The sequence below is a fragment of the Oryzias latipes genome, chromosome 6, assembly GCF_053564925.1.
Source record: "Oryzias latipes strain Hd-rR chromosome 6, Olatipes_Hd-rR_3.1".
Taxonomy (NCBI): domain Eukaryota; kingdom Metazoa; phylum Chordata; class Actinopteri; order Beloniformes; family Adrianichthyidae; genus Oryzias; species Oryzias latipes.
Window position 1 is genome coordinate 22,566,296 of NC_136242.1, and position 15,186 is coordinate 22,581,481.

At 37.6% G+C, this 15,186-nt stretch overlaps 1 protein-coding gene across 7 annotated transcripts in view; it reads left to right on the top strand.

The window, feature by feature from the left end:
• The first annotated feature begins 10,077 nt into the window (after positions 1-10,077).
• Positions 10,078-15,186, top strand: part of sema3d (sema domain, immunoglobulin domain (Ig), short basic domain, secreted, (semaphorin) 3D) — a 29,545-nt gene continuing 24,436 nt past the window's right edge. For 2 of the 7 annotated variants that reach the window (XM_011476194.4, XM_020704116.3), the window contains exons 1-3: positions 10,109-10,356; positions 14,780-14,853; positions 14,954-14,988. The gene's annotated coding sequence lies outside the window, so the exon portion shown is untranslated. Of the gene's footprint in view, positions 10,357-14,779; positions 14,854-14,953; positions 15,080-15,186 lie in introns of all 7 variants that reach the window. The other 5 variants (XM_011476191.4, XM_078949369.1, XM_078949367.1 and 2 more) reach the window with 4 other exon arrangements.

Here is a 15,186-nt window from a genome sequence, read left to right on the forward strand (position 1 = left end):
ATATTGAGTGGCAAAGAATGTGTAAAACAAAATGAAAAACTGATAAAAGATAAGAAACTTGACTTACAATGACAGAAAAACATGTAAAGTTGTGAGAAAACAAGTTCATCAATCTGTAATCACTCCATAAGTTTGTGCTTGATCAAAAATTGGACTGCCTTTTTAAAAACCACTGTCACTTTACAGAAAAGCATCACTACTCTTGTCTTTGCATGTGAGTGACATTAAGTTCATTTGCAGCGCTAAATTTGAGTGGATTAGGGTGAATGCAGCAACAAACATTCCCTTTTTAACAGTTTTGTGGAATACGTTTTAGGTTTCTGGGAAACCATCCTAGTGAGCTGGAAACAATGAATGTGCTCAGCAGCACATTCGTGTGCAGGTGACCCGATGCTGGACACTTCATGATTGATTAGTCGCCTCAGGCTATCCGTCTTTAAACTTCCTGGTTTTTAAGTCTTACTTCCTGCAAGACCACTGCTTTTTTTGATTTAATTACTTCACCAGAATGAGGCCATGATTCAAAGTAGGGAATTCCAACCAGTGAAGGAGACTAGAGACAGTTTTCCAGGTAACCTGACTTGGGAGTGAGGTCAGCAAGAGGGGGCTCAGGAAGCTAATATTGCACATCAAGTTAGGGCTTTGATTTGATGACAAGTCAGCTGCCTTCTCTGGTTTTCAGTGTTCATAATAAATGAACCTATATGCAACCAGGCTTTACCTTTGCAATTAATATAACCAACCAGTGTAAACACTACACCGGCTGTCTTTCTGTCCGACACAATTTAAATACACATTTGACTAATTACTGAGGACCTCTTCGACCAAAGGTCTCTAGGGTGACCAGATGTCTCTGTTTTCTGGTGATCAAGACCCAACCAACCAGCGATAGAAGTCACAGGAAATGTTTCTAGCTTTTTCATTTTCTACCACATAAATAAGCTAAAACATAAAAATATACAAATGTTTTTGAACGAAAAACAATTTTTTTTAAGTCTTAAAGTCCAAATGATCATACCAAGAAATTTAAAAGTGTGTAAAATACAGAGCACTCAATTTAAACAAAATTACAAAACGGTGGGTATAAAAGCAAGTACTGTTCATTTTCATGTGTATGATTCTGAATAAGAAGTCAACGTTTTGCCAGTTTTATAAATGGAAACATACATAGTAATACAATACTAATGTAATGGAATATGGTACTTGAACAGTAAATTCATGTATTAAGATAAATTGACAAAATCCTTTCCGTTAAACACAGATATTTATTTAAAGAGAATACAAATACAAATATATATATATATATATATATATATATATATATATATATATATATATATATATATATATATATATATATATATATATATATATATATATATATATATATATATATATATATATATATAACAGTTTCCATCTTTCTATCAATATGTAAAAAAACAATTTGGAATCCTAACATATTTTATTTCTACAAAAGGACATTATTCAGGTAAATATTGTTTCAGCTTCTATCTTTTAATTGATAATCTTTTCTGTTTTACCACTTTGACCTGGGAAAAATTAAAGAAACACCTCAAAGTCTTTCTCAATTTTAGAAGGAGTTATTCTGTTATTATACTGGGAAAATACTGGACCACATTATTTTACACGTTTTTTCATATGACTGCCACAGATGTTCCCGTCTTAGACAAAAGAAATAAAAAAATGAGAACCAAGTTCAGATTTTCTCCATAAAATTAAATTCAAATAGAAATATCTCAAAAACTTTGTGATTTTGTTTTTTGTTGGTTCTAAATGTTTGTCGAAGAGATGCTTTAGCTGAGATAATATTGTGTTTCTCTAAATAACAGAGTGCTGCTGGAGGTGTACAATTGTCAAGACACTTAACGATTTGGATAACCGTGTATGTTGATTATAACGATTTTTTGGTGTTTGTCCCATTATTGGTGAGAATAATAAGTGACTAATTATCAAAACATGACAAGGATCAGTCTACTTCATCCCAAAATACTCATGTTGTTATTTTCTCCTCTACATTTAAATGCTCAATTTGTGTGCCCTTAAATAACCCGGTTAGCTTACTAATTGAGTTTCTTCCTTTAACGGCCATATGGTATTGGTTTAAGTAGAACTACTTCAATGTAATGAGCTATCCCAAGAGGAAAAAATAAAACCTTTTAGATTTATAACCGTCTCCAAACTGAATGTGAGAGCTGACCCTGTGATTTGAAAGGTTAAAAATTTACTGCACAAGCTAGCACAAACTCAGCTAATGACTATTACTGCAGACGAAACACAGATAAAGGGTTTCCATTTCCACATTTTATCACCACTAACTCTTTTTTTCTGATCCTTTTGTTAAATATGTTCTTCCTTTCTTTTATTGGCTATTTCTGGTGTTATGGGTGTCGATGTTACAACATCTTAAATGCATGAAAATGAATCCAAAAGTTCCATTTCAAGACAATATTAATAAAAAATCAATTCATAATTAAACAAAAAAGTTAAGTTCAAGTTAAGTAAAGTTTAATATGTCGCAGTTGCAGGGCTGAGGCTTGGTCCCAACGTGTATTTTCCACGGTTTTTTCCACACTGTGCTCCCATTTGTGCTCATTCAATGAGGCGTTGGGAGATTATCACTGCATGACACAATTTGGTGTTACCAGTCTGTGACAGTGTTGGAAAGGGAGGTATGCTAGCATAGATCAATGGGCAGATTGGCACCAGCGAGAGAAATTCCACACTTGAAATGCAAGGCTGAAACTTTTATCTGTCCCATACCCGGTCACACACATAAAAAGACCCACGGGCTACGAGTTGTTTCCTGTTTCAGCACCAACACCCTGCAGGTTAATGAGCAGCACAGTTGACTGAAACTCTGCCACCTTTCATACCACTTTTCTGGCTTGTCCCGGTGGCTGTTTTCACCCCACAGTGAGTCATTGTAGCAGTCAGTCCTCATTTCCTCTCTGGTGAAGGTTTGGGCTGCCAGACTGCCGAACGCTGCTGCTTGACACAGCAGTCATTATGGCCTAATGGAGGTGTTTTAATGGCCAAGCCTGCCCCTATTCAGCTGGTCAGGTGCCAAGCAAGTCTCTCTTTTCTGTCAGACTTTTATTACAAATGCCTTTTTTCAGGCACACACACAACACACACATACCTGTAATTGCAGATTGCTGTCACTTCTCCAAGAAACTGACGTTTTTCAACTCTCAATTTCTAAGCCCAGCACATTATATGGCTCCATTTTAACCCCCCCCCCCTCCCAAAAAAAAAGTGGCCCTCAATACATTATGACTCCAAAGTGCCATAAATTGTTGCCGTTTAGTCAAAATTAGTCTCTAAAATGTTGTTTTTACAGTGTAGGTGAGTGAGTCTATAAATAACCTGGTCACACATTGATTTGAAGATGCAAGGACTGAACAGTAATCACATTACAATGGTGCATTACTGCTCCCAATTACTCTCGATTATTAAGAACAATTTAATAGAGTGATTAGTGGCTTCCAGTGATGCAGCAAACAGCAGACGTTCACACCGAGTGTCCCCGAAGTGAGACTGCGTATTGAAAACACACCTGAGCTAGACTTTTGGGATATGGAAGTCACGCTTCACCGGCATGCACATTATCATCAGTGCTATCCCCTGGGACCAAATGAAGGTCATGTAACTGCATTCTATTGTCATAATGAATTGGTGTAGAAATACAAACTAATAATAGCCTGATGAAAAGGGACTTCAACCAGGCTGTTTGAAGATAAAAAAAAAGGAATGATGCTGGCTTGCATCACTTGTTTGACATTATTGACTAGCCTCTGTCCTCTCACTGTGAGGAATTACCCGCTGGATAATAAAAAAAGAATATTTACAGTCAATTTTGAATGAAATTAGAACTTGGCAGAAAAGAAAGGAATCTGTGTATATGTTTCCCGTTAGAAGAACGTGGGAAGGAAGGTCATCAAGTTATCTTTCTCTTATTCATTGTGATCGAATGAGTACAATTACAAACAAAACAGGATGCAGAAAGGACTGAAAATGATTTATTTAGATAATGCAGAGAAGTGTCACATTCAGTGACAATGAAGGCTACTAAATCTGTGAAAACGCTGTTCACTTTTAGAAAACATAATGCATGCAATTAAGGTGTCAAAAGTTATTTGGCTTGTTTTCAAATTTCTTTCTCTCTCAGATTAGTACTTAATGTTTACTCGTTGGAACTGAGCAGACAACAATTTACTTAAGCATATCAAATTCCTACTATTTTGTGTCCATCAAAGAGTCTAAGTTTATGATTTTGGGGCCGCCTAAGGGAACAAGTTCCTTGTTTGGGGATCTATGATGTTTGATAAGCTGTGAGAACTTTGCAGTTCATTCAGTCCAGCAGGGCCACATGCATTGCTGTCTCTATATCTACAGTCCCATCCCCTCTTGGGCTTTCTTTATCGAGCCATGCCCCTCCCACTTTAAATTGCCTGTAAGTGTAGATAAGAATCAAATGGTTCCGGAATGGGGATTATAAGTAATGGAGACTGTGATTGTGGAGTATTTCGGACCAGTCTTCTTGAAAAAACTGTACTATTTCATCAAGAATTTTTGGGTTTACCCAATACAACCACACTTCTGTAGTTTAACTGCAATTTCTTCAGATATGAACATGACCTAAAGCGAACACTTAGAGAGCACAAACAAAGCTTCTAATTTTGTGGACTGGTGCAAAAGTTTTGTAATGCACCAAAAGGATCCTACATATTTTATGTGCATGGATCTATAAAAAAAGTCAAGATATGTAACAAAAAGGCAGGTCATTATGAATTCTTTGCAATGGGAGTCTTGGGTCATTAAATGTGGTTCAAGCTGAAATTTGTGTATCCTCCCTTGTTGTTTTAATGAAAAATAAAAGACGGAGGCTTTAGAGAAAACCTCCTGCTTCCACCTCAGCTGAGGAACAGCTGATGGAGGGAGGAGGTCTTCCCAATGAGTGAACACAGAAAACAGCTGCGCCGTGTCACTGAATCGCACACAAAGACGCGTGTCAAAGGTAACATAATGGATGGGGAAGAAAGGCTGTTAGATGTGTTTTGTTAAGAGACTTACAGTTAATTTGAGGCTGCATGTCTGCCTCCTTTTTCTCAGGGTCCAATTTATTCTCTATCCATCTATGTCTCGCTTAGCGTCTCCTCCTTTTCCTAAGATGCACTATTTGCTAATCAGATGAGTTCCCTTTAGTGTTTATTTCACCGAAGAGGAATGTGAAGACCTATCAAGATCTCAGGCAGACGCCAGCTCAGTTTCTAAAGACTGTAAAATATAGATGCATTTTTACACAGATTATCGCATCCAAACTTGGAGGAAAGTAAAACTTGTTTTATCCCTTAACATGATAGTAAAAAAGCAGTTTCAAATTTTTGAAGATCGTCTGACTTGTCAACAGCTCTTTCAATTATTGATATTTACATTCAGTGGTTTTTGTAAAAAGGTATTTTTTACAACAAAGTATGAGACAGCAATGTTCTGGAAATAACATATTTTGGCATTGACCTGACCTTTTTTCTGCTCATTTCTTAGTCACAACTGCCCTTTCGGGTGGATAGGCGCTGTCTGCAGGCAAAAACATGACATTGACAATTATAGGATCATAGGGCAGAAATGTTTGTCTACATCTTTTTCTATGGGCATGGTGCGGGGAAATAATTTTGTATAGAGAACACTCAATCAACTTGTGAGAGTAATGGTGTAGTAAGGGTGTAGTAAGTGAGGCTCAGGATTAGCGCAATGTGCAAGGGGCCCATCAGCGTTGTTCAAGTGATAAGTGTGTGCCCATTTGGCGCGCTATGCTTGGAGCTTGACTTTTACAAATCAGGAAATTAGACAGTTTGGTTTGTGTGGACATCCTAAGGGCACGTAGATATTGCCTGCACACCCCGTGAGTGTGGGATTTGCATGTGGTCAGTAAGAGGCCAGTACTTGCTCCTTATTGACAATTAGAACATTGTACAAGAGCATCTTATACATCATAAGTGCGCATAATTTCCATTATCCTTACAAATGCTTCATGATACACTTACCACACGCATGGCAATTGTGCATTCCATTTTCATGATGTCCCTTAAGATGACTGCGGAAGCCTCAAGGAAACTCCAAAGAACACATTTGCTCAGCTTCTTCTTTAGGAAGACTTTGTTGACAAGCTAAAATAGCTGAAAAAAATCAAGCAGAGTTCCATTTTGTTTCTTGTAACCTTTGAAAGATGTTGGGATTCCATACTTTGTCCACTTTTTACCATCCAAATGATCACACATTCCAAATATTTATGCTTTTGCACTCAGGCTTGCTGCGGCTGGCAAACTGTAAAACCACAAAGCGACATGTTTTCGTTGGATATAAATAAACAATCCACGCTCCAGCACTTTCTTTCACTAATAACTTCAGAAACAAAACAAATAAATTGCAGAAAAGGACAAAAACAAACTCATTTTGTTGGTGTTTTGACCTTATTTTGCTCCCTGCTTGTGTCTTTTTGTTGTGGTTTTCGCAGTAACAGGCTGGCGTCTTCAGTGTTTACCTTTGGCAGTGTGGTTTGTAGTATTTTGAAATGTGCTGTTTGAAGTGAAGCATGCTTGTGTGAATGCAGTTAATTGGGCCTAATATTTATTATTTATACTAGACTGTGTTGTTTGCAGCTTCAATTGTTTGTCTTGCATTTAGAGAACTGTGGATTGTGTTTTGTATTGAGCCAGTGTATGTGCGCTCTCATTTGTCTGTGTGGATGTGAGGAAACAAATCTTTTTACATAATCACTTACATTATGTGTATAAACCCCACATGGATTATATCATATCATGAATTTCATCATATTTAAGTCCTAAAATAAAGATGTTAACTAATTTGTTTAATGTTTGCTCATTTATCTTTATTATGTCCACCCACCTTACTAAAAGTAGGTAAGAGTTAACAGATCAGTCAGTGTTTACATAATTCATCTGCCATGTTTTCCCCACTCAAAAGCCTCAATTACTGACTGACGGACTTATCTCTGACTTTGATTTTGCATAACTCGACTTAAAATTCTGTTCACCTTAAATGAGACATAATTTTAAAATAGACCATTTATTGCCAATATCCCTTATAATCCAGTACACCATAGTGCAGAAAGTAAAATGACAAACATTCAACTTCTGTTGATCATTTGATGTTTTATTTTGGCAGTCTGTCACTTTGGAATTTTCCAGGAATTTTGTAACGCACTTTTTGGGATATTGATACACTGGTTGAGATCTAATTAATACTTCTTTTTCCTGATAATTGCTAGGTAACAACAAACTACAGGTTTGAAGCCCATTGAGATGACTGTTGTTGTAATATTGGGCTATATAAATAAGATTTAACAATCTTTAACAAATAGCTTTGCTCCAGTTACTTTAGAACCACCAACCGAACCACCAGCTTTAGAGCCGGGTGGTTCATGTTATCGTCTTTTGTAAATCAGTTCAGTTCTTGCGCTACGCTTGTTGGCATGTGTGTGGGTGGGTGTGCGCGTGTGTCTTAAGCAGAGCAGCCCCTTTTGGGTGACCAGGCCTGATGACTGTTCCATTGTCAAAGATCTTGATGATGGAAATTACTTGCAGATTGCTCTGCATTCTGGAGCCGAACACACACTTGACTTGACTGACTGGGCACAAGTTCATTTCCCCAGTGAATACCACAGGACCTATAAGAAAAGCTGTTTCCTGCTGTAAACAACTGAGTTCTGGAAGCTGAATAAAGATGGCAGACTTTGAATAAAATCCTCCTCTTTTTTATTATCAGAGATGATGTTTTGACAAGACTCATTTTTAATTTTAACATCTTTGTTTCTTTTCCACAGAGGAAAAAAAGGTCTGGAATATAAACTACATCCTGATTAAGTGATATACAGGTTTGGAGCATATAAAAAGAACAGAACCCCACCAAAAAACTGAGGTTTACATTGCTACATCTAAATATCTGTTCCCTCATCTTCCTATCTTCTTTAAGTTGTTTAGCATTGTGAAATTTGCATACTTACCAACCAAATAAAATGTTTTAAAAACTCACAATTGCATTCTATTGAATTAAGATGACAGTAGATCAGAATGAAAATAGAATAGAATTCAATGCTGATTACAAGATTTTTCTTTTCTTCTGTCTTTCTATGACGGCCTTCATTGCCGTATTCTCTCAGGTCTTTCTGGAGGTGCAGTCAAAGGGAAGAAAACAAGGCACCGGTGCATGTAGATGCTTTGCAAGGAAGCTTTGGCAATAACACTTTGATTTTTACACTGTGAGCTTAAAGATGAATTTTAAGCATAAGTGTCATCACACCCAAAAACAGTTCAAATGTGCTTGCTCAGCTCAGGTGTAAATCACATTTAAACATGTGGATCAAAAAGTTAATGAAGTTTAAAACAGTTTTAGAAAGACAAAACACAGGATTTATGTTATTTCAAATATGGTATGGTTGCTTATGTCTAAAATATAAAGTAATACTTCAACCTAAATAAATACCCTGACATATACAGACATGTTTTCATTGAACATAGTTATATGTATATTTTGGTTGAACAAACATTAGCATTTTCCATGCTATGGGAAATTCCATTATAGATCACCGGAAAAGGAAAGGCATAAAAGATCGATCCCTTTAGATTAATTAATCGATTTTATCGACCCAGCCCTACTAAATATTTAGGCATCATCATTGCAGGGTCTCAGAAAGACTGTCTTACAGTCAACTATGAGACAACTTAGAGCCAACAATCAACCAATAAAGCATGTTTTCGGACTGTGGGAAGAAGCCACAGAGCCCACGCTTAAGGAAAGCATGCACACAATTCTACACAGAGATGATTTGAACCTGGACTTCTTGCTGTAAAGTAACACTGCTAACCACCACACCACCATGTAGCCCAATTATGTCATTTAAAAAAAAATGTATGACCCAAAATGATTTCTATTTTTCCACAATATCGGGTTCTATGACCGATGGATGCTTCTGCTAAGTTATGACATTTTGCACTCACAAAATGTTTAATGTTACTCCCACTGGAATGGGCAGGCCTAAACTCTACTTTTCAATTTTTTTCGTCAGTGATGCTCAGTATTAAAGTTTTTGCTGTTGTGAGTTATCCTGAGGAAGTGCACACCCTGATACTTAACCTCCCTTTTCCCCACCAGAGAGGGTGGATATTGTTGTAACCTATAAACTTATAACCTAATCCTTTTAGGCAACATGGATCTAGCTGAGAATATGTTGGGACAGCAGGCAACAGGTTAATTATATCCAGGATGTTAGGATGAGCACCAATCATCTTTATTTGTTGTTATGCAAGTTGGGAAAACTGTAGACTATCTCCACATTTCTGTAAAATGTGACTTGAGCACATGCTTGGCTCCAAGAACCTCTTTAGGAAATGTGCTCTTTTATCTCTGTGTACTTTTGCTTCAATTTCCAGCTGCTTCTTTGTTCTTCTTGTGTCCAAGACATGTGGTTAGTTCAGGGTCCCACCCTGGAGGTTCTGCTGTCTGCTGTTTCTGCTCAGCAGCACTCCAGGAATCCCTGAGCATCATATCAGGTTTACAGGGATGATCCCTGCAGGGTTTGAATGAACGTGCCTGCTTACACATGAAAAACAAAAACAAAAAAACTTCACAATTATGGGATTATCACTGGGGCGTAGTGCACATTTTTAAGAGCAAAATCATGAGTCACTTCAGTAGAAAATAAGACACATCTTCACATTGTGAGTCATACATGCAGAAATCTGTGAAAGTGAGCTATCTGAGTGGAGTTTTTATGAATAAATATGTATAAAAGATCATTTAAAGCCTGAAATTATTAATAAATTAGCATGCTGGATCTTTTGTCATTAAGTTAAAAACATGTATGTCAATTTTTTTTTCAATCAATTCATGCGAACATTTTTTAATTTTCAAAGAAATTTTGGCACAGAGGAAGATGATGAGAGTATTCCGCCCTTCCCGTAAAAGCATCACAAGTGGGAGTTTGTCATCCGTCCTCAACTTCCATAGAAAAAAGAAAAACACACACGCAAACACATACAAGACACACCCACACATATCAACACCCTCAGTGGATCAGGAGTTCGCCTTGCGCTTGATTGAACACCGAGAGGGCTGGAAATGTTTGGGAAGTTTTTTTTCTCTAATTCTGCGGGTGCGCGCACAACACCGCTCATTCTGCGGTCGGATCTGAGCTGCGCATGAGTTTGATTCTTAGTTTTATTTTTTTTAAACTTTTTTTTTTTATTCTTTAGTTGAATTTTTCTAAGAGAGACGCTTCAGAGCTGCACTCGTGAAGAGAAGACGATCCAGCAGGTGTGATGAAACGCGCAATGAGCGCACAAATTTACTTCTTTGATCCGCCTTTTTGCCTTTAGCTTTCTGTAACTCGACTCAAAGCGTTAGATAAAACGACGCCTGATTTAAAGCTGTAATAGGGATTTTTGTGTGATTTGGGATGCTCATATTTTCACGAGGCATCGAGAGTTTATTGATAAACAGCTCATTTTCAAACGTAAATTAATATATTAATATCAGTAGATTTCCTCTTAAAATATTATAGTCTGTTATTATGCACCTCTTTTTGCCCCCCCCCCCCCCCCCCACTTGTTTTAGGCTTAATGTTGAATACAGTTCTATACTACCATGAGTTAATAGATATTTGGACTTATTTAAACGTATGTATCTTTTGCTGGATCTGTTTATTTGACAATAGAAAAAAATCTTGCATTCACATTCTGTTCCAGAAAGTTTAACAGGTAGAGAATGTTTCTGGAAAGAAGATGGAATTTTGAGGTGTGTGCGGTATAGATGTATTTATTCATTTCTGTCTTTACATACCCTGGCTCTGAGTTATTCTGTGACTACTGAACTTTTCAAAGTTTTTTTGTTACTTTTTCTGAGCTGTGGGTTGTTGGGTTTGTTGTGTATGAGTCAGAGAAACTGAGCAGAGGGAAAGACTTCTGATGAGCTCTGGTTTTGTCTGGCTGTTCTTCAGGGTTTGTGTTGACTGAGAATAAGTTTTTTTTTTATGTCACAAGAAGTCAACTTAGAAAATCTTGACTGATCTTTTTGTTTCAGACACCATCCCACCAATATTTTATAGAGAAGATGGTATAAAGACTGCCATCACTTTTATCACTGCTGCCAATTTCTGAGCACTGTAGAGAACTGATATCACTTCTCAGCAGGAATGAATTAGTTTCTAAATGGTGTCATTGTGTGCCAAAAAAGCGTCCAGTGTGAGGTGGTTCTTTCCTGCTCTGTGTCTAATGTCTGAACTAATCTAATGTTATCCATTTAAAACAAAATCAGAGCACTGGCGCTTTGCCTTGTTTTAAATGGCTTACAGCTCCACTCCTGCCCTCTGCAGCTCCTCGTGCGGTTTGTGTCAAGAATCTTTCCTGCGTCAAAAACCCAAAAGCTCAAGTGGTGCTTTTCTAAAACCTAACCGGTTTCAAATGAGGAGTGCTATCAAAACAATCCTCAGCCATGCTGGGCTCCTGCTTTGCCTAATATGGACCCTTTTCCACAATTCTTTTGTGCAGACATGCATGAAAGCCTGCTACCTTTACTGCAGTGATGTTCAAATGTTTGAAAAGTATACAATAACAGCTAGGTGCCAATGACTTGCAGGCAGACATCCTGGCTGGGTTTATCTATTCTGGAACTTTGTGGTCCTTAATACTTCCTCTGTAAAAATCTTACTGCGGCTTTTGTGTACATAAACAGAATAAATGCACTGCGTTGTTTGAGAAAACAAAACAAAAACATGGATTAGATAGGAGTCACGTCCTTAAGAAGAGCTGTTGCATGGCATACATGAGTGTACCAGAGCTCATCTGTATCCTCAGGCTACAGGAGGACAAGTGAGACCGCTTACATCCATCAGTCACTGTTTAATGCCCTATTGCTCCCATCTGCCGGCCTCTGGCTAGTATTAACTTACATGGACACAAATGTTCATACACATTCAGAGCAGCGTACTGGTCTCACCCCAGCAGCAGGATGCGTAGACACTTGTTTTTCATTCGATTCTCCAATAGCCCGTCAGCATGTTTTTCTGTAGCACTGTTTATTCTCTGCTTTTTGTTTTGTTTCCATTTTTGCTATTAAAGAGTCTGAGCACCAATCAAGTATCACGCCAACTTTTTCCCATAATTCTTTCGGCTCTTGTGTGTCAGTTGTCCTAAACTGGCACAGACCCAGTGAATTTAATAAACACGGTTTCAATCCCAACATTATGCGTGAAACTAGTGTTAAATAAAGGAAAGACTATCCATCTTTTCTGTATTTGGTTTCCACACCAGCAGGCTTTTGTGATATTTAGTTACAACTGTTTTTTAAGCAAAAGCAGATCAGAGATGTGCAGAAGATAGACAGGCTGAGCCTCAGGGATGGAATTTCATCCAGATGCACACTTGAATAACAGAAGGATTTCCAATGGAATGTCCTGTAAACTGGGCATTGTCTTCCTCTGATCTTATGCACGTTGATTTCCAGCAATTTTCCGCCATAACGTTGACGTAAGTATGAGAAAGCCAATACCACATTTGATGATTTATTGTATTTATTAGACAGCAGATGGTTTGAAGAAATACAGTCTTTCCTTGAGGAAAAAGTAATTCCTTAGAGGTGCTACATACCTCTAACTAGAATGTTTGGCCCACTATGATGCATTTTTTCCACAGAAGACGTCAATCTGATGCACATCTACATTTCCACATCTCCTTTTTTTTAAATCTTTGGGTGAATGGATCTAGCATGTAAGGAAAGATTTTGCTTGTTTATTTAGTGCTTGAATCAACATGTAATTTTCAAAAGATGTATACACACTGTGCCAAGAGATGCTATTTTTTACTTAAATAAGGTTCAACTCTAAGATGAGTCCCTGCTCGTGGCCTTGATGTTTACTTTATGACTTGGCTAAGCAAATGAGAGAAAATAATATCGACTCATGGAGGGAAAGTTGCCAAAAGCTTTCTGTCTAATTGCATGTGGGAGTATTTGATCTGTGTTCCAGAAATAACCTTATTCAGCCACAACGATCCCATGTTTCATATTCCGTCAAAGTTCATTTCCAGCATATGGTTATGCAGAGGCATCCCAGAGTGGTCCTAACACTGTTTTGACAGGTCTGACATAAATCCTGCACCCATCAGATTAAATCTGTGAATAGCATTTGGACACATGGGCTTATGCTGCTATTTTAGACTTTCTCTGAAGTCACTTATTGTTGAACATAACAGAAACGTCCCTTTCTTTTAAGCACACGCTAAAATAAAGTAAATAATGAGCGGTTGTGGTGCTACCTTGTTCCAACAAAGCTATGTTTGATTTTATAGCTACAATTTGTGACTAAAGTTTATGCCAAAAGCCCAACTTCCCAATTTAATGCCTTTTGCAGGCAGGCATGCACGCATAGGCTCAGTGGCCGTCTTGCATTTTTCGCAATGAGACATGAACTCACACAGACTCACAGGGGAATTACATGCTTGCCTAAACGCAAGACCAAAAAAAAAAGAAGATTGACTATTGCCAAGAAAAACAGCTAATGTCATGAGAGCTCGAAACAATTACCTGTGTTGTTGTGCCAGGTCAGTGCCTGTGGTCAGGGGATAAAGACAAATAGCCATATTAATGCACTCTGTCCTGTGGAGATGGGGGTGCTGATAATAGCTTACTCCACGGGGCAGCTGGGTGTTGCTAAATGCCTCATTAGGGGTGGTCTTTGCAAAAATGCCCACAGTGAAACATTTTTTTAACCATCTGCTCATTTCTTAAGACCAGGGCAGCTTTTGCCGGACTTCAGTCAGCCAAACTTTATAAAACATCCAGTAAATAAGGCATCTTAACCACCAGCAGGAAATGCAGTTACAATTGTTTTTGGAAAGTTGCAAATTCATAAAATACATTTATTAATGAATTACAATTTTAAGATTAGAAGAGTTTGTGTGTGTGTGTGTATGTGTATATATATATATGTGTATATATATATATATATATATACACATATATATATATATATATATATATACACATATATATATATATGTGTATATATATATATATATATATATATATATATATATATATATATATGTGTATATATATATATACACACTGTACGTACATACTGGAGAAAGCATGGAAAGTGAAGGTGACATTGGTGCTGTAGTAATTGGAGCACTTGTGGCAGTAACCCCAAAAGTTGGAGGAGTGGCTAAAGCAGATCCCTGGAAAGACCTCGGACATGTCAGTCCACTAAAGCGCAGTGCTGAGAACAGCTAAGATACTGCTCCTACCCCTCAAGCTCCCAGGGGTTTGCGCAGGTGTGTGTGTGTATGTGTGTGTATCTATATCTATATCTATATATATCTCTATATAGATATAGACATAGACATAGACATAGACATATATATATATATATATATATATATATATATATATATATATATATATATATATGAAGTTTGTTATACTTAAAAGAATCCTGTGTTTTGGCAGGTAATCAGCAGGCAGCAGCACTTTGTTTAAATCTGTCACCATCACTGTCAGAATTGTTTCCCATCACCCCCTGCACCAATTGAAGGCCTATATGCCAAAGATAACAGGGACTCAAGCTGCCAGGAAATAAGGGTGTTAGCTTAACCCTCATGGCAAAAGTGCTGTTTGTTGTCTTTCTCATCTCACTTCTTTTCTCTGTCATTTCTGCATTCTATTGTTTCTGTCCCTGCAGCAGTCATACTTATGGAGGCTTTCTGATGCAAGTCTTCTACTTTACTCCTTATTTATGGGGCATGCTTAGACGAGGTGAGACGTCTGTAAGATGTGGGCACTCAAACTGTGAGAATAGACGCAATATTTAATTGTCCTTTTTCTCACTTGGTAAAATTTTGTCTGTGCTCTCCAGAAGACACTATTGGAAGCATCAGCTCTGCAGCAGCGGTACGACTGTCACATTGCAAACACGGATTAGGTCCATCTCAGTTTCACAGTCTCTCTCAATTACTCATCCATCACACAAGGACAAGTCACGGTGTGTGTTCCTAACCCCGAAGGTGCATCATGGAGCATAACTTTCATCTTAAATAAACATCAGTCTGCTAACTAAAGCCCAAACATTTTGCTCCATGTGTCATATGC